Below are 20,134 nucleotides of genomic sequence, written 5' to 3'. Positions count from 1 at the left end.
TGGGCAGAGGGGGAGCCAGCCTATGAGCGACTTCCTCCTCAGCCAACCAGTGGCCCAGCTGGCTCAGGCTGATGCCCGCCAGGCTCTCTCTGTCTTCTGAGGGCCACCCACCTGTGCTTACACTTCTCAGAACCTCACCATCCACAGTCTGGAGAAATCTGATGAGTTCTCTTTCCTCTTGGCCTCTTGCATTAGAGGAATCTTGACCCTCAGATGCCAGCAGGGCTTACAGAACAAAGCAGAGGCACTGGGGCGCCTCTTACCCACTAAACCCATTTCCAACCTTATCGTCATCCAGAACCCTCTCCCAGAATTACTACTTTTTGCTAGCATCTTGTCCAAATGCCATATCCGTGTCATACAGGAAAGAACAGTTTTGTTGCAGCGGCCTCCCTTTTGGGGCAGACACTGGTTAACTTAGCTCTGCTTTCCATGGCTGGTCTCACTTAGCATCAGGGTTCTGTCTATGCCTGCCACTGCATCTCAGAGCTCTCTCCCGACCATGACAATGACCTTATATGCAACAGTTCCCTCTTATCACCCCGGGTGACTTCCAGCACCCCCAGTGGATGCCTGGAACCAAGGATAGAACCAGACCCCCTTTACACTATGTGTTTTTCCTGTACATACATACCTATGATAAACTTCAATTTATACAAGAGGCACATGAAAAGATTAACAATAATTAATAATAAAATATAATAACAATATACAAAAAGTTAAATGAATGTGGTCTCCCTCTCTCTAAATACATTATTGTACTGCACTCACCCTTCTTCCCTTGATGATGTAAGATGGCAAAATGCCTACTAATGAGACCAAGCAAGGTCAATTATGTGGGCATTGTGACTTTCTGACTCAGAAGGAGGACTGTCTGCTTCTGAACCATGGTTGACCACAGCTAACTGAAATCACACAAAGCAAAACCCTGGATACGAGGACCTACTATGTTACAAAGGCAGTTCTCCTTCAGCTCCTCCCAAAGGAGAAAGGAATCCACAGACTGATACCTAAGTGGGCTCACCTGCCCTCTTGGGTCTAGGATCTAGAAAGTATCACTCTCATTTTAACTAATTGATTGGTTTTTAATTAATTTGTGTCATGGGAAGAGAGTGTGTGCACTTTTATCATATTATATTGATGTGTTATTTATACCACATAAGGTATTTCTACCACATAGGTATTTCCCCCTATTGGCAGTAGGGGGAGAAGGTGGATACCACCTTGAAGAAAGAAATCCTTACTCATTTTGAGACTCCAATTAGAGATTCTTCAGAAAAGAAACAGTAGTCTTGAAAGCCAGACTTCATTGATGCAGAAAAGTTCTAAATTCAAAAGCTTCTATTTATATGAGATGAACAAGCATTGGCCATTGGCCATGTCAACATGGAGTATTGCCATAAGATGTAGTATATAGGGAAAGCAGGAAATGGTGTCAGAGGACAGCCTGCCACCCAGAAGGGGAAAATCCCTCCTGGCACTGGAAGATACTTAGAGAAGTCTGAAGGATATGCTTCTTGAATTAAGATGTTGCTTGGGCCTCCGTGAAGGGTTGGGTGAAAGGAACTAGATAATAAAAATCTCAAGGGACACCTCAGCTAGGTCTAGAGCAAGGCCAAGAACACAGGCTGATTCTCCTGGTAGTACCCCTACCCTGGAAGAAGGTGGCATTCGATAAGTCTGAGAAGGGACCACACACAGCTCACGGAGGGGAGGAGAGGGATCTGCAAGTTGCTGAGCCCCACCTGGAAAAGGGTGAGAGCACAAGGATCTGAAGATGAGGACTGGCATGGTGTCAAGGAAGCCCGCAGGTATATGGCCTCAGGTGAAGCAAAGGTGCAGACCTAGGACTGTAGCCTTCAATGCCAGCCCCATACTTCAAAGGCTACATGCCCAGGCACCACACTGTCAGGACTCAGACTGGGGGCTGAGGCTGTTGAACAGAAGAGATGGTTCTGAACGGGAAGACACTAACAGTGTTGCAAGGAGAGGTGAATGTCTCACAAGCCAGCCCAACTCAACTGTAGAAATATGGGCTCCTGAGCAAGACAGGCACAGGCACCATCCTGATCTTGACAAAAGCTCACCTTTGCTGTGTGGTGATCTGGGACCAGCTCTCCAGAGCAGCTCTACATCATCACAGCCCCTTCCCATCCTCTGCTTCTGAGCCCCTAGTTTGTCTACTTGGAGCTTAGGTACCTCCGCAGCCTGGCCTGTAGCAGTGGGGGGGGTCCCAGAGCTCAGCTGGAAGAGGCATAGTCTCTGTGGCCTGGAAACAGGAGGCGGGCAGTAGGGTGTCGAGAAAGGACCAGCAGTGGGGAGCACATCAACAAGGCAGAGGACGATGAGGCCCAGGGGCAGGAGAGCTCCTCCCATACCATTTTACTGCTCTGGCCAGTCTACCTTGGAGCAGTTTCTGGCTCCAGCTGGCTTATCTGAAAGCAAGGCTGGGGGCGATGCACCTTGCCATGGAGACTTTTGGACCTGATTTGATTGTTCCCTCTTTGGGTTTCCAAGCCTTGGCTGATAGCAGTTGACCCTGAGCTGTGCTCCTTCATGGTCCTTCCACATGTCCTGAGTAGCCTCACCCATATATCTTGACCCTCTTGAAGCACTTACTATGAGCCTGACTGGCCTTGTTCTCAGCTCTTTACAACTATTGTGCCCATTTTACAGGTAGGAAACTGAGGTCAGCTCACTAGTAAGAGGCTAAGCCAGGCTTTGAAACCAGGTCCTATCTGTCTCCCATGCTCATGTGTTTTGGCTTCCTTCATGTGCATAAACTCCTTTGGTCTTATTTCCATTCTCACTGAGATTACCCTGGCTCATGCCCGGCCCTTCTCGCCCACTGCATACTCCAGGAGAGGAGAAACTGCCGTGGCGGGCAGGGGGAGGAGGGGTTCTCACTGTTTATTCCAAGGCTGTACAGTGCTGGCCAGAGTGGGGCTCTGTAAGTCTCTATAGAATGAATGCGGGGTTGGGGGGCTTATTGAGGGACTCTATTATCTCAGATGGTGTCTAATTTCTGAAAGTATTGTCTGAACTGAAGAGGACGTTAGAGATTCGCCTCATCTACAGAAAACTGCTCCCCAGAGGTAAGGCAGAGTTCTTTACCCTTCCGACTGGAAAGTCGATCTCTTCTGGTATCTCAATTCTCAGATTCCTGAGCCTGAAATTCTTCTGCTTCCTTCATCATGAATCATTGTAGGCAGAAGAATATGTATGTTTCTGCCTTTCCACCAAAATGATCATTTCAATGCCTTTCTAAGAAACCCTAGTTTCCAGCTCAGCTGACCCACTTCTGCCACCCTAGCACTTCATCTTGGGGCTCCTCAGGCAGAAAAGCTGTGGTCTGTCTGTCTGCCTTTCTCCCTGTCGTTGCCCACCCCCATCACCAACCCTGTCCCCTCTCTCTTCTCCCTCCTTCCTCCCTCCTGCTTTGCCTGCTTCCTCTCTCTCCCTCCCTCCCCTTCCTTCCCAAAATAATCTAGAATATACTCAACATAATTAAACATATGGGAGAGCATAAACAAAATAAAATGTAAATGCCTCTGTCCTTATAATTCCATCTCTGGACTCATTCCGGGGAAGTTGACTGTCTTTTTTTTCTCTTGCCTTATTTTCTAAAGCTTTTATGATCATTCCTTATAGCTCTGTTTCTTATCTTTCAAAGCAGATTGTCCACAGATTGAGAATAGTATCTGCAGACAATCTGCTTTGAAAGATAAGGGATTTGCCTTATACTACTTCTCACCATCTCCTCTCTTTCTCAATTTTGTTATGGCGCTATTTTTATTCTTCATAATATTTAATCACCTGTATAAATTTATATAATATACATAATCCCCAATTTCTTAATTCATTTACCTAAGATTTTATCTATAGGCTTACAGACTTAGGGAATAAGAAGTAAGTACAGTTAGTTATATCAACTTTACATCCTCCAGGCTTGCAAACTTTACACATTTGGTTTTGTGACTAAATACGTCATTCATACTTCATCTTTAAGTTGATTTTAAACATCGAAATTGCATAGATAGATCTATAATATTACACTATAAAGACCATTGCATAAATGAAAGTGTTATTGGATGTCTAGGAAAGGAAATAGAATTTTTTGCCAACAGAGTCTTGCCTCTTAAAGAAGAATCATCCAAGCATCAAGTTGAAATGGTTTTCTTTGATCCGTATCTAATTCAGTGACTACTGCATATTTTCCCATGTCATTCTCCATCTTTGATTCATTTTTTATTTTTCTGGTGTGTGTCCATGAATAATTTTGTTTGTAATAGTTTGTAAAAATGTGCAACTTTATCTGAATCCTTCCTTGCATTCCCCAAATATCTATCATTTACTCCCATTTGTTTGACAATTTCTTTTTGCTTTCATTTTGGGGGTTATTATGGCATAATTCATACATTGTAAGGAAAAAAGACTTTAAGTGCATATAGTAGGATGAACTTTTGTATGGGACCACCACCCATATTAAGATAGAGAACATTTTCATTATCCGGAAAGTTCCCTCCTGGGTCAAAGCAATTGCCTCATCAATTCAGAAAACTATTGTGGTTTCTCTTGCCATGAATTTGTTCTGCCTGTTCTGAAGTCACATAAATTGATTAATTTCTACTCCATATTTGTCTTCTTTCATTCAATGTATTAGCTATGAGATTATTCCATGTTGTTGTGTGTACCAGTAGTGTGTGTTTTTAAAACTGCTTGGTAGTAAGGTGTGTATCCATTCTCCTGTCGATGGACATTTGGACTGTTTCCAGGGTTTGGCTATTACGAATGAGTGTGCTATGAACATTCATGCATATGCCTTTTTGTGGACATCTCTTGGATAGAGAGTAGATACAGTCAGTTTTCCAACATGGTTGAACCATTCCCATTCTACCAGCAAAGGATAGGATTTTCAGTCAACCCACTTCACTGACACTCCTTAGCGACAGCTCTTACTTTCCATCACCCCCAAGGGCATCCCCATTGTGGCTTTGATTTGCATTAAGTAGAGATGTTGAGGACCTATTCATACATTTACTGGGCACTTGGATATCCTTTCTTTGATCACTGGACTGGAGATACAATCCTAAACTCAAAATAACTTTCAGAACATTGAAGGAATTTTTTGGTGGCAATTTTAGTCTTGTTTTTATTAAATCCCTTGCTTTCATCCTGCTAGGGAGTTTTCAAACTATTTCCCCATTATTGAAGTCCTGTAGTTTTACTAGAATGAGAGTGAATGGGGGGGGGGTGTTCCATTAAAATTGTTTGGTTTTCAGTGAATCCTCTCAATGTGAAAACTCTTATGCTTGTTCATCTCAGGAAATGTTCTTTTCTTAGTGACTTTTGTTTCACATCCATCTTCTTTTTTTTTTTTTCTTAAAGATTTTATTTATTTATTTGATACAGAGAGAATGAACATGAGCCAGGGGAGGGACCAAGGGAGTGGGACAAACAGACGCCCTACTGAGCAGGGAACCTGATTCAGGGCTCTATCCCAGGACCCTGGGATCATGACCTGATCTGAAGGTGGATGCTTAACTGACTGAGCCACCCAGACACGCCATCACCTCCATCTTCTTTAGTGGAAATGCCTGTTAGACAGATGTTGGATAACCTGGATGCATCCTCTACCTGTTTTAACTTTCATCTCATTTTTCTGTCTTGTGTTTTATCTTTCTGCGTTAAGTCCTGGGAGATCCCTTGACTTTATGTGTAGCATATCCATGAAGTCAAATGAACTTGTGTCCTCCAAGAGACCCTTGGAGGATGAATCTGTGGTTCCTTCTGGGCCAAAGAGCCATGGGGTTTAAAAAAAAAAAAAAAAGAAAAAAAAAGAAAGAAAAAAAAGCCTATCACACTCCACATTCCTCTCAGCTCATAGATAAGAAAGACAGAGAACAAAGCCTAGGACAAAGGCATTAGCTACTTTGTCAGGGCCATCCAGTGGTGAGGAGCCGAGTCAGGGCAAGATCACCAAATGTTATTTTTCCATTACATCAAGTGAATGACCCCGGAGGGGAAACCACTTTAGCGGGAGCCCTTCCTGGCCCCACTAGATATATTATCCAGTCATGCCTCTTTCTACAGAAACCCTCTCCCAACAGCTGGGCCTCTGTCATCTCCCACTTTGCTCGTCACCCTGGAGCATGTACCTGTCCCACATGCTCTAACATCTACGCTGACAGGCACGTAAGGTGTTGGCTTCTTCTTAGACAACTCTGCCTGAATGTCTTCTCTTTCAAAGGCAGAGATTCACATTATTCTTCTTGTCCCTTCATAGCTTAGCAATGGCTCCATGGAGGGGGTGACATATATTTGGGGCTCTCTGGGCTCCTACAGGTGGGAATATATCTTACTCAACCCCAAATACCAACCAATCCAGCAGGATGCTTGAGGCATAGCAGACACCCTATGTGTCTTTATTTATTTATTTTTTTAAGATTTATTTATTTGAGATAGAGAATGTGAATGGAAGGAGGGGCGGGGGGGTTAGAGAGAGAGAAGCAGATTCTCCCACTGAGTGTGCAGCCTGACATGGGGCTCAATCCCACCACCCAAGACCAAGACTTGAGCCAAAACCAAGAGTTGGACACTTAAATGACTAAGCTGCACAGCCACCCACATACCCCCACCCCATGTATCTTTATTGACTGAGAGCATTTCCCATCAGTGTGAACCAGAAGATCCTACATATACCATTTTTCTTAAGACCAAATTTTCAACTCTGGGATGCCATGTGACACAGTTAGTTAAAAACAAGTTGTCTTTGGGGACAGGAAGATCCTTCTCTTATTATCTCTGGATTTTCAAGCAACTTATAAAAATGTCTGACCTTTTTGCAAAGCAGGACATTCCCAGGAGACCCAGGCAAGGAGAGTGGTCGGGGAGAGGCTGCTACCGTGTAGGGTTGTTGCGAGGGAAAACTAGGATGGAGACATAGAACGTCTGTCGGTTGTAGATCACTAAAAAAGCCACTTCCCTTCTTTTTCCTTTCCTCGTCCACACATCCATCACCACCAGCCCATCTCCTCTCTCCTCAGCCCCTTACACATGAGTTAAAAGGAAAGGTTTTGCTGTAAATGAAATGGAAATGCCTTGAGCGATCAATCCACAGAGCGTTGCTGCAAGAGGGGCTGGTAAAATTCAGAACCCTTCACTTTCTTCTTAATGAGCTGCCTGGGACTGGAGGAGGCGATAAATACAGCCTTTCTCATACATTTGACCCAGCTGGCTACAGTAAGATTTTTAAAACTCATTCTAATTAAGCATTTGCATGGGCTGTACTCAATATTCATTCAGGTCTTTCCCTTTCTAATAAGCTACAACTTTCACTGCTGCAGGGCAGAAGGCTCCAGGGACCTCACCGTTCTACTTGAAAGCAGAAGGCAGTCCCTGCCCCACTGAGGAACTATGTTCATTCCCTGCCCACTTTAGGGACTGGCACTGACCTGTCGTCTGGTGAGCCCGGATACCCAACTATCTGTTAGTCCCCTCCTTGCTAGGGGACCCAGCAGTCTGAAAGGCAGGCCAGGGCTGCAAAGCCACCCATTTATATTTCAAACAAGAACAGAGCCCCCCACCTCGTTGCAACTTCTGATGGAGGCTGGAGGGAGGTGGAGCGGGGGTTTGTATTTTTGATTCCCTTCTGACAAAATGCAGGTGGGAGTTTCTAAAATGACATATGCAGATTCAATCAAAAAGGATTTTCTGAGCACCAGCAGAAATCCCATCACCTCACTCTCAAATTCTTTACAGGGAACATTCCAAGCTTTGTCCTCTGTTCCTAACCTCAGCTGACTTCCTCACCTCCAGGTTTGTGAAGAAGATGGTTAGAAACTCTCAAAACTCTTATCCCCAAGTCAGGGCAGCTACTGGCCACTCCCAGCTGGTCTCCCTTCCTCTCCCTTCTATAGGGGGCAAAAGCTACTTCCCCTCCTCGCTCTGGTTCCCAGTCTCTTGCACTTTCTCAGGGGCATGGGGTCTTGGGTTGTGTCCCACCCCCCTCAGCCGCCCTCCCTCCACATAACTTCCTCTTCACTGCCACCCCCACTGCATTTCCGGAGCACCCAGTGTGAAGGTGGGGTCCACTTCCACACTAGGTAGAGTCTCCCAAGTCCCCCTCCACCCCCAGACTAACCCTTAGTCTGCCCTTCTCAGGCAAACTTCTCAAAGGACGTGTCAGCTGGGCCTGGTGGTCAACAGACCCTGTGTTTGCTGGTCCTGCGTGGGCTTCTGACCCTATGATTGCATTCTATGAAAGAGTCACAGACATTTTGAATAGCATGATCAAATTCCATAAATTAGCCAATTGGCTTATAGGCATTTAAAACTGAATCAGTTAAGTTATTACTACCATAAATTACATTGCATTCATGTTATATTCATTAATTTTCTGTCTGTCTTCCCTACAAGATGAACCTAAGTTCCACGAGGATGGGGATTTTGTGTGTCCTTGTCACCAGTGTATCTCTGGGCACGGAGCAGTGTCTGGTCCCTATGGGTTTGTTCTCAATAAACATTTGTCTTTAAATTGTTTAAATCATAAATGAACACAAAACTGCCAATACTATCAAAAGACATTAACCACCCAGTCTGCCATCACATGTTAAAAATTGGTGAAATCAGGTGAAGAATACCCAGGTGTTCATCAAACTCTTCTATTCATTTCTCTATAAGCTTGAAATTAAAAAAAAAAATCAGTGGAAAAAAACCACCTCACCTAAAATAGTATCTCTGTTTCAGAGCTATTTTTCATGACTGAAATTAATATTCCAGTAGGAGGTTTTAGAAAAATCACCTTCATCTTTTTATTCATACTTGAGAACTAAAAACTGAGCAACAAAATTAATTTTTCACATCTTTTCTTTCTTTCTTTCTTTCTTTTTATTCCTATGGCATGAACTCATTTTCTCTTCACAAAGTCAGGAACATGCTGCCACTGTTGTTAGAACTACAAACCAGGCATTGTTTTCTCTGTCTGGCACCTTTGGTGGGCAGACAGAGACCACAGAAGTCAAAACTCCCAGAGGATCTGAGGATACTCTCCATGAGAAATGAAGTACTTGTCAGGGTCTGGTATACCAGGTTTCACGTCTGTCCTCATTCCTATAGAATCGCTTTCCTCTTTGGTCTCAGACATAGCATGTTTGATTGTGATTCCTTTTAGTTAATCTGGGGGGCTTTGCCAAGCCCATGTCAGTTCCCCTTATCACCAGTAGGAAAGAGCAGTGAACATGGCCAATCTGTTTATCGTAGCATATGGTGTAAGGTCAGTATTCCAGAAGAGTGGAGACATGTTCTGATGCAAGTTTTAGGTTTCTCATTGCTTTCTTGGATGTGGTTGTTAAAAAAGGTGGAATTAAAATGGGATCCACTAACCAGTGGTGACGTATATCAAATGAGCGTGGCTAATAAAAACCACAAAGCAACAGAAGCTCAGGTCATTAACGACCCAATAATTGAGAGACCTCTTTCGCTTCCCTCCATCCAATCCCAGGCCTATGAATCAGTGGGGGTTTTACATGGGCCTTTAGGAGACAATACAAAATAGGTCATAGGTCCCGATTACAGACAAGTTAGCAGAGGAGAATCAAGGACTCAGGAGTGTCAGAATGCAAGTCTTATCTAGAAGGTCACCTTGAGAGTGTACGGAGGAAGACAAGTAAAGGGCCAAAGGAAAGCTTGATAGACTAGATAGACAAAGATAAACAAAGGAAGAGAAACCTTTAAAGAGTACTTTCAACACGTGCACATGAGAAAACTAGAAAGGAGAGGCATCTCAAGCCACAGGAAGGTTCGAATGGAGGGAATAATGAATGCGGGCTCCGGGTGGATAGGGAAGGACCTGAAACCGTGGGGCAGCTGACGACTCAGAGAACAGGACTTGTCCAGGGACCACATGGAGTGATGACATGGGAGAAGAAGGTATCAGGAGCAAAAAAGTAAAAGGGCTAGAAGGAGGAGGTCAGTGTGAGAATGGGAGGCTGGTGTCACAGATCACAGATGGAACAGTGCTAGTGGGTAAGCAGGGAACAGGGAGTCCCCTAAAGTGGTTGCTGAGGATCACCTGAAACTTCCAGGAAGTGGGTGTCCTGATAGAAAGACAAAGAATCCCTCCCAAGGAAGGGCCGATTCCAGGGCAGAGACTAAACCCAAAAGCCAAGATGAGTGTGGACGCAGAGGATAGCAACACAAACCACCCTCAACATTTCCCTGTTCTCTTTCCAACCTTCCAGGTTATGGATTGTCTATACGACCCCACTAAACTGCGAGCTCCTTTGTGGGCTGGCATATTTTCTTCTTATGTAACTTACAGCATCAGGAGCGGTCTCATTGAAGCAGAAACACAAAGAGTGAGAGGTGGGAATGTCACGATAAACCCACCAGCCTGTGCCTTGGCTTTCAAGTTTGTCCCTGTGACCCTCTATAGCTGACAAGTGCAAAGCTGCATTTAAATTCAGTTGGGCTTGAGATTAAGAACCAGAGAGCCCATTTTCTATCATTGTTTTCCCGCTTGTCAGTTTATCTACCTGTGATGAACACGGGCACCTCCCCAACTTCACCCAAGATCATTTCCCCCAGGTCATCTCCAGTGGGCATTTCTGGCTTTATTTAGACTTTAGTATTTGTCTATAGACTATCTTCCAGTTCCCTGGTTCAGTCTCAGCCAGAACACTCAAGAGCTGCTACTTTTCTCCTGGTATCCTACGATACCACTGCCCTTTGGAAGCAAAAGAGGTAATAAATGGTTCCCTCTTTTTCCAAGACAGAGTTCTCTAACCCACACTCACTCCCAGGAATATATTTTTACAGTCACTATCTCAGTTGTCCAGAGAGAGCACTTCTGTGCAGGAGCTTGAAATTCCTATTTCATCCCTTGCTTAAGAAAAGGTTAGGGTGAAAGGAATCCATCAAAATCCTTGAGGAGAACACAGGCAGCAACCTCTTCGACCTCAGCCGCAGCAACATCTTCCTAGGAACAACGCAAAAGGCAAGGGAAGCAAGGGCAAAAATGAACTATTGGGATTTCATCAAGATCAAAAGCTTTTGCACAGCAAAGGAAACAGTTAACAAAATCAAAAGACAACTGACAGAATGGGAGAAGATATTTGCAAACGACATATCAGATAAAGGACTAGTGTCCAGAATCTATAAAGAACTTAGCAAACTCAACACCCAAAGAACAAATAATCCAATCAAGAAATGGGCAGAGGACATGAACAGACATTTCTGCAAAGAAGACATCCAGATGGCCAACAGACACATGAAAAAGTGCTCCATGGGGCGCCTGGGTGGCTCAAAAGCCGCTGCTTCGGCTCAGGTCATGATCACAGTGTCTTGGGATCGAGCCCCGCATCGGGCTCTTTGCAAAGCAAAACTCTCTCTCTGCCTGATATCACCTCTCTGTCACACAAATAGTCAGAATGGCTAAAATCAAAAAAAAAAAAAAAAAAAGTGCAAGTCAGGAAATACAAATGAAAACACATGCGATATCGAGGAGTCAGAATGGCTAAAAAACAAGGGAACCCTCCTGGCGAGGATGCGGAGAAAGGGGAACCCTCCTACAGTGTTGGTGGGAATGCAAGCTGGTGCAACCTCTCTGGAAAACAGCATGGAGGTTCCTCAAAATGTTGAAAATAGAACTGCCCTATGACCCAGCAATTGCACTATTGGGTATTTACCCTAAAGATACAAACGTAGTGATCCAAAGGGGCACGTGTACTCGAATGTTTATAGCAGCAATGTCCACAATAGCCAAACTATGGAAAGAACCTAGATGTCCATCAACAGATGAATGGATCAAGAAGATGTGGTATATATACACAATGGAATACTATGCAGCCATCAAAAGAAATGAAATCTTGCCATTTGCGACAACATGGATGGAACTAGAGCGTATCATGCTTAGCGAAATAAGTCAAGTGGAGAAAGACAACTATCATATGATATCCCTGATATGAGGAAGTGGTGATGCAACATGGGGGCATAAATGAAAGAAGATGGGATTGTGAGGGAGACAAACCATAAGTGACTCTTAATCTCACAAAACAAACTGAGGGTTGCTGGGGGGAGGGGGTTTGGGAGAAGGGGGTGGTATTATGGACATTGGGAAGGGTATGTGCTTTGGTGAGTGCTGTGAAGTGTGTAAACCTGGTGATTCACAGACCTGTACTCCTGGGGATAAAAATATATGTTTATAAAAAAAAAGATAATAAATATAAAAAAAAAAGGTAAAAAAAAAGGTTAGGGTGAATCAAGGGCCCCTTTAATATCAGAGAGCTGCAGTTCTCAGGGAATTGGCATCCCATATTAAAAAAAAAAAAAAACACATTTATTAAAGGCAGTCAAATGCAAAAGAGTGTGTTTGGGGAAAATGAAAGTGAGAGTGGAGGGAAAGAGGGAAAAAAGATTTATGATAGTTTGGGGATGGGCGTATTCGGGCTGGTGAGCAGAGTGGTAAGTGATTTATGTGGAGCAGGAGCTTTCTTGAGCTTGAGTTTTAATGTCAGAGGAGCCAGAGGAAACCATCAGTTCACACTACCCCGTCTTTGTGGTTTTGCCTGTGTACACCCCATCTGGAGCCTTCTATTTCCACATCTCCATGACAACGGAGGATTACCGAAATTCATTCAGTCACAATTCTGGGCTGACAAGTGCCAAGCAAACATTTCATTCCTGTTTTTATAGCTGATGGTGGACAGTGTCGGGTTCTGTGTCAAGAGCCAGATTTTGGTGAGCTGGGAAACAAAAGCAGTTTCATCAGGCAAAACTCACAGCCCATTACCCTGGGGGAGCAGAGAATGGTCCTCCTGGGAAGCAGGAAGTTTGGCTAAAAATCCAGAAAATCCTACTACTGCTGCCAGGTGGGTTGCCTCTGCCAGGGACAGCTAAAAGGGAAAGAAACTCGGGTACATTCAAGGCTATTGTTTGTCCCAGCTGAACTCAGCTCTGTTTTAGCAAAGGAAAAATTCACCTTCCAGGACCTCAGTCTGCATCAGCCGGCTGCCTCCGCATTGCTGCCCTGACAAGCCATCCTCATCCTTTCCCCTGGTGCTCACTCACACCTCCCTAACCCCTAGATAGGGGGCCTCTCACTACCCATCTTTCCTCTTTGATATGCAGTGGTGAATCATAGCCAATAATGTCACGTCACATAACAGTTCCCCTGTAAGACTAAAGCTCCGAGCCCTGATTTTATGCAGATGGAGTCACTATGAATCACACTTCAAAATGTTTCTGAGTCTCATTTTCTCAAGAGAGAACAGTAAAAGAAAGATATGTACATTTGAATCCCAGTCTCGGGGCCACTTAATGTGCCTAGGATCTGGGACACTTGTCAGTTGGTCTCCTTACCTCTGGCTATATCATGCTCGGAAGAATAATCCCTTAGATGCCCCCCCTTTATTGAAGAGTGCCTTTGTCCCACCTAGTGCAGTGATTGTGAATCCTGGACTGGAATTAGTTTGCGAGAGGTTAGCTTAATCCATGGGCTTAGAATTAGGTCATTGGGAGAACACAAAATAATTTATGTAAATTAACATACACTAATATGCAGAAATATGACAAATCCATTTTTCCAAAATTCTTGAAAAATGGTATCTTGTCAGTTTCTCAGCATGTTAGTCTTTCAGTTTGGCAGATATATTTAGATTATATCAGCTAAAATGTATTCAATGCCCAGTATGTGTTAGGTGTTATCCCATACCGAATTTCATTTAATTCATGCAAAGACCAATGCTGTCCTCACTTTGCAAATGATGCATCTGAAGGTAAGTGGCTGATCTGAGGTCAGATGGAGATGGGGGTCTTGGGCTTCCCATCCTGTGCTCTCCTACCTCCACGTATCTCTGCATAGATGCCTCCCTGACCAGCAAAGGGACCTCCCTGTTTGGGGTCTATTTGAAGGACTCTTCCAGAGTCCGAGTCCTGACTTTGGTCTTTAGTACCTATATAGTGCAAAGCTCTGTACCGAATCTGCCAACTTCCTACCCAGTGGATGGTGACCCAAGTGGTTCTCAAAGCTGTCCACTCCGCAGTGCCAGGGGAAGGAGTGATGTCAGACTAATGGGCCTGGGATCCCAGGGTGCTCCTTTGACTGTTCAAGTGTATCAGACCCTTCCACTCACTTCTCTGTGGGACAAGTCTTCAAACTGCACCTTTAACAGAAATCACTAACTTTTTAGTTCTGATAATCTGTGGTCATATTAAATAAAAGTCTGTATCTTTAAGAGATACATACCAAAGTATCTACAGATGTAGTAATAGAATTATTATTTCAACATTATCCAGGGAGGGGGAATGGGTGGGATGATAGATGAAACATTCATTTTGTTGAAGCTTGGTAATGGATATATAAGGGTTTGTTACATCTTTCTTTCTATTTAACATAGGTTTGGAATTTTCCAAAGTTGTAGATAGATAGATAATCAGACAGATAGATAAATAAGGGTACAAGCAAAAACAGAAATTAGGCCCTTGTCCCAGGACCACCTTCTTCTTTTTTTTTTTTTTTTTTAACACATAATTTTAAGCTTTACTTTAAAAATGTAAGTATCTCCCAATATTTAACAGGTAAAGAAAATAGCATATTGGTTTATTTTATGTGGTTGTTATATTTTATTTTCCAAGTAATACTGATTAAAAATATTTACACACCTACTTTTAAGTCCACAGTTTAGCACTCTTATTTGTATGGCTTTAAAAGTTATAGCATAAGATCTTTACATTAAGGATCGGGGAGAAAAGATTCATTCAAAACAAAGCCTGATATATTATATACATGTTTTTCTCTGTACTTTATTTTAAATACATTAATTTTTAAATGATGCTCATCTTTTTTTCATCTGGTGGTAAAATATTAGTGCAATTTTTCATAAAAAAAAAAAAAGTTTACCACAGATATAAATGAATTTTCCCAATTGGAAATGGCCCTTCAGTTGCCATTAAATGAAACTTCCCAACCTAACTTAAGTTACCAAGAAAAAGAATTGGTAGTTGCCATTATAAGCAAAAACATAAACTACTACAGCATCACCTACATTGCTCCTTACAACACAAACTTTGAAAGAACCAGAGACACTTTATAGAAGTTTTGTTGGTTTTGAAAAGGCACATGGGTGTGGTTTTTTGTTTTTTACATTCTAGAAATTTTGCCACCACCACTCTGTTCCTGTTGCAGAGATGAATTCCGTGACTATCAGTAAAGACAAGAAGGTTGTTCAAACTAAAGCAAGCCAGAAGCCAAAAATTTAACTGCACAGTAACAATGTACTTCTCTTCATGCAGCCTTGTGTTTCCTATATATTCAATTTTCTAACATGCATTAGAATACATAAATTTGTATTCTAATGATTTTACGCTTGATTTTACAATATGGAAAAAGTCTGAGAAAGGGCGTGACCTGGGAAAGAGAGAAGGGAGAACCCTCATCACAATGAAAATAGATATTCGTACCCAACTATATAGTAAGAATATAATCCATTTAAGTTTCCAGAAATAACACTTCTCAAAGCTTCCCATTCACTTATGGGAAAGATATCTCCTCTGTGGCATTAAGTGGGGGGGAAATCTGTTTCAACAGAAACAGTTCACAACAGGAAAGACTTAACTTTGGTCCACTTGTCTGTTAGCCCAAGGACAGTCACACTGCCCAACATCAGTTCAAAAACCCAAAACATAAATTTAAAAATATATTCATTTGTTATTTTATTCTAAAACAGGCATAGGTGTTCTGTTCTCATTCCCTGCCCTTTCAGCTTGGGAATCCACTGTTTATTTGGTCTCTAAACCATCAGCATCTTCGTGATCTTCCCTGGCAGCCTCAGCACAATCTGCTTGGGTGGGCTCTCTCTCCTCCTGGTTCATGATTTCAGGGGTCACTTGATCCAAGTAGGCTTCTAGAAGTTCAGTCTGTACTTCTACTGGCATCTGATTTACCTGCTTGATGTGCAGCTCCTCCACGTGTACTTCAATACCTTCTTCAGTCTGAATTCGACCCACTTCTAGATAACTCACCTGGACCTGCTCTGGAAGATCGCTCATATGTGAATCATGCACTTGGCTGTCCTGGAGCAGATCAGGATGGACCTGTTCCACAGTCACTTGTGCTGAATCCACCTGAACCTGAAGCAATGGTAACACATGCACCTTCCCAACTTGTTCTATAATAGTCATTGACGTCACAGGTTCAGTCTGCACACGTGTTTCTACTGAAAGAACTTCTTCAGTTACTAGACGCTCTGAGATATTGTGAGTATCACTGAGATGCCTCCTTAATTCATTTCCTTGCATAAACCACAAGTCACATAAAGTACAATGGTTGGGTTTATCTCCAGTGTGTATTACCAAATGATCTTCGAACTGGTCCCAGCTGTTAAACACAGTTACAGAGCTGACATTCATGAAGCTTCTTTCTTCCCTTTTTTGTCCCTACTCCAGTCTGGCATGTAGTCAGATGACATTTGAGGGTGCTATTTCTAGCAAATCATTCATGACAATTTGGACATTCAAAAGGTTTTTCACCTGTATGTTTTTGAAGATGCTCTTTAAAATGTCCAAAGTGGTCAAACTGTTTCTCACAGTATTGACATATGTGAATTTTTTCCCCAGTTCTTTGCTTCTTACTGACTCCACCTTCTTCGAGGTGGTAACAGTTGAGGTGCTGTTTCCATGCACTCTCCCGAAGATACCTTTTATTGCATATTTCACACTTGAAACTCTCAGTGGAGTGTGATTTCATATGTTCCTGTTTGCTTGTGGGGTCAGATGCACAACCATCTTCTTCTTTTATCTGCCCTTCTCTATCACCTTGCCGGTACTTGCTGGTAATATCTGCCAACAGTGCCAGGGCGGAATCATCAGAGGACCCTGTGCTCTGAATGTACTTTATGGATTGCTTAGCAGAAGCCACTTCCTCCAACGTTCCGATGCCTTCATCTTCCACTTCGATTGTGCCTTCGGCAATCTCCACCTCAATTTCAACAGGTTCTGATTCTGCAGAGGGCAATGACTCAGTGATAACATTTGAAGTTTCTGCAATCTTTCTTTCTTTCTTTTTTTTTTGCCTCGCTTTTTCCTGTGGTATTTTTCCTCTAATGGAGCGGAGTTTTCTTTGTTCCTGACTTCAAGGGCTTTGATAGCTTCTAGCATTTGTAGGAACTCTGCTGCTTTCCATACATCATTGGCTTCTTCTTCTCCTTGCTGTATATGTGAACTCAATTAAATGACGGAAGGCCATTTTACTAACACCTTCTATCTCCACCAAAGGTTCCTGAGTAAACTCCTGAAAGAATTTGTAGAAGAACTTACTGCAAGCAGCCAAAACAGCCTTGTGGGCCTTAAAATGGTGTCCGTCGACAATCAGGGCGATGTCAGTAAACCGATCCTGCTCTCGCTGTTCATTCAATCGGTCCGGGATCATTTTATGATGTTCCGGGACCTCCTGAAGGCATTCCATCGTCTCTTCGGCCTCCATGGCCGTCGGGTTGCTCTAGCTCGCGATCCTCCCTTTCTCCTCTCCGGCCGTCAGAGCTTCTCCTTCCTCGCTCTCCCCTCTCGGGGCGAAACTCAGCCCACACTGTTCCCTAGCTCTGAACAGCGCCTCGCCCTCCATTTCCTCGTGAGTGCCCGGACGCTGCCTCCGCTGGGTCTGGCCGGCGCACCTGCGCTCGCTCGGAGACCCGGACGGCCGCGCCCCCAGGACTACCTTCTTACCCTCTCTCAACTTATAGTTCCTTTTTAAAAGTTTATTTATTTATTTCTTTGACAGAGAGAGATCACAAGTAGGCATAGAGGCAGGCAGAGAGAGAGAGGGAGGAAGCAGGATCCCTGCTGAGCAGAGAGCCCGATGTGGGGCTCGATCCCAGGACCCTGAGATCATCCTAGGACCCTGAGATCATAATCTGAGCTGAAGGCTGAGGCTCATCCCACTGAACCACCCAGGCACCCTCAACTTACAGTTCCTTCAGGATCACTCTGCTACTCTCTGGCAGGATCTAGTCCTTTTTCTGGGATAGGTAAAGCCTTTGGACCTGGCTCTCTGACTTGTTAACTAGGATTTTGCCTCAACTCAAAGCTTTGCCTGTATCTCTTATTTTGACTCTGCCCACAGCTTAGAGTATAATATGATTCTCCACAAAGCTTTGTGGCAGAAGTTATCTGACTCACCCTGGGAGAGGCAAACAATCAAAACATTATTTCTAAAGCTCAGAAACTTTCATGATCTTATATTTAAAAGATGAGAAAACAGAGCCTTAAGTTAGCTACCCAGTGTCACATCGCTAGAGGACTGGTAGAACCAGCCTTGTGAACACAAACAGTCACTTATACACACACACATATGTAAAAAGAAAAGTTACATTTCACCTCATTAGTGCTGCCAACATACACAACAATGCATGCTCATAGAAATGGCCTCTGACCCTCAGCAAATATTGTTTGGAGAAAGAAGACACTGGAAGAAATATAACAGCATCAGGTGCTGACTTGTCTTCTTTACTTGGCCCAAATTTTGCCACTTAATAATTCAACAGCAGTTGTGAAAACAGCTCTTCTTTCTATAAATTTCTTCATAATCCTCTGCAATTGCCCCCTCAGTCCAAGAAAAAAAATCTCTTTCAAGTTATTAAGTCTTGATCATATCTTTTTCTCTTAAAAAATTGCAATTTTGTTCTAATTATAAATTTAATGAATACATGCAAATTGTAGAAAATCTGTAAAACAGAAAAGTTTTTAAAAGGGAACGAAAGTAATTTGCCGTCCTGTCATCTCAAAAGCTCTCTTTTTGATGTGTCCTACTCTTACCACATAGATAAAACATAATTGCTACCACACTATATTCAGTTTGGTAGCCTGACGTGTTTCCATTCAACATTATATTGTGAGGTCTCAAAAGGTCACTAGATATTTTCTAAAAATAATTTTTTTAAGATTTTATTTTGAAGCAATCTCTACACCCAACATCGGACTCAAACTCATAACCCTGAGATCAGAGTTCCATGCTCTACTGACTGACCCAGTTAAGTGTCTCTAAAAATGATTTTTAATATTTGTGTAATATTATATAATTATAATATGCAATATATAATTATATAATATTTAGATAATATTACCTAAGTATATCACCTTTTATTTTTTGGTTTTCTTAATGTTAGCTACCTAGATTGTTTTCAAGTTTTCAGTTATAAATAACAACCCAGGGGACATGCTAGTCCATTTATTTGCAGAAACTCAATTTAAGTAACAGGAGAAGCAATGTGTTCTTAAGGACAAAGGCTCCACAGTGGAAATCTTACAGGACCAGGAGCTGGCTGGGTTTGTCACTGTGTGACTCCAGCAAAGGCATGCCATGTCTCTGAACCTCAGTTTCCTCATATTAAAACAAAGGGGCTAACTAAATGATTTTTCCAGGTTCTTTCAAAGCTAGCATTTTATAAGTATAAGCTAAAGCCACAACTTTCTACTTATGAACATTACACTTCCTCAGATCACCATAGAATTTTATAGTTTTTATTATTTTTGCTTTCATACATGTCAAGTGAGAATATATATGGGAACATTTAGTGACGATAATGAGAGAACGACTCTTGAAGCTCGTTATATGTGGAACGTCTAAGCTGTGCTCATTAGCAAGCACAGTAGAGTTAGATTACTGTGAGCAATTAAGAGGAGAAAACAATAATTAAGCAAACAGAATCACATGAGATGAAGCAGAGTCTATATCATCTACAGAATATCTGTACATGTATACAGAATATATGGTGGGAGAGGTGGACATTTTTTGTGGCAAGTTTGAAATAAGAAATTGAAAATTTCCAGCTGAAAATTTCCAGTCTCTCTGCATTCAAGGGCAACTAAAGATAATACAGGGCAAAAGAAAGTAAGAACTGGAGTAATTGAGGCTGCCAGAAATCCCCCAAGGTCTAGTGCAAAGGCTATTATTAAACCTAGTTATTGTCATGCTTTAATACCCTCCAAAACTCTGGCACAGAACTGATCCTACTGGGTCACTGGTGGTTTATTTCACAAAGCCTAGAGAAAGGATCTAAGCTTCAGAAACGTTTTCTTCTTGGTTATGAAAATATCTAAATATAAGCAGAGAACAAAATAATTCCATATGTTCCCCTTTGAT

At 42.7% G+C, this 20,134-nt stretch overlaps 1 pseudogene; it reads right to left on the bottom strand.

Annotated features, from left to right (window-relative positions):
* Positions 1-15,617: 15,617 nt before the first annotated feature.
* Positions 15,618-17,667, bottom strand: LOC123389043 (annotated as a pseudogene).
* Positions 17,668-20,134: the final 2,467 nt, after the last annotated feature.

The sequence above is a fragment of the Mustela putorius genome, unplaced genomic scaffold, assembly GCF_011764305.1.
Source record: "Mustela putorius furo isolate JIRA1106 unplaced genomic scaffold, ASM1176430v1.1 tig00003942_pilon_pilon_pilon, whole genome shotgun sequence".
Classification (NCBI taxonomy): Eukaryota; Metazoa; Chordata; class Mammalia; order Carnivora; family Mustelidae; genus Mustela; species Mustela putorius.
Note: the sequence above shows the minus strand (reverse complement) of the source record. Positions and strands in the feature narration are given on the sequence as shown.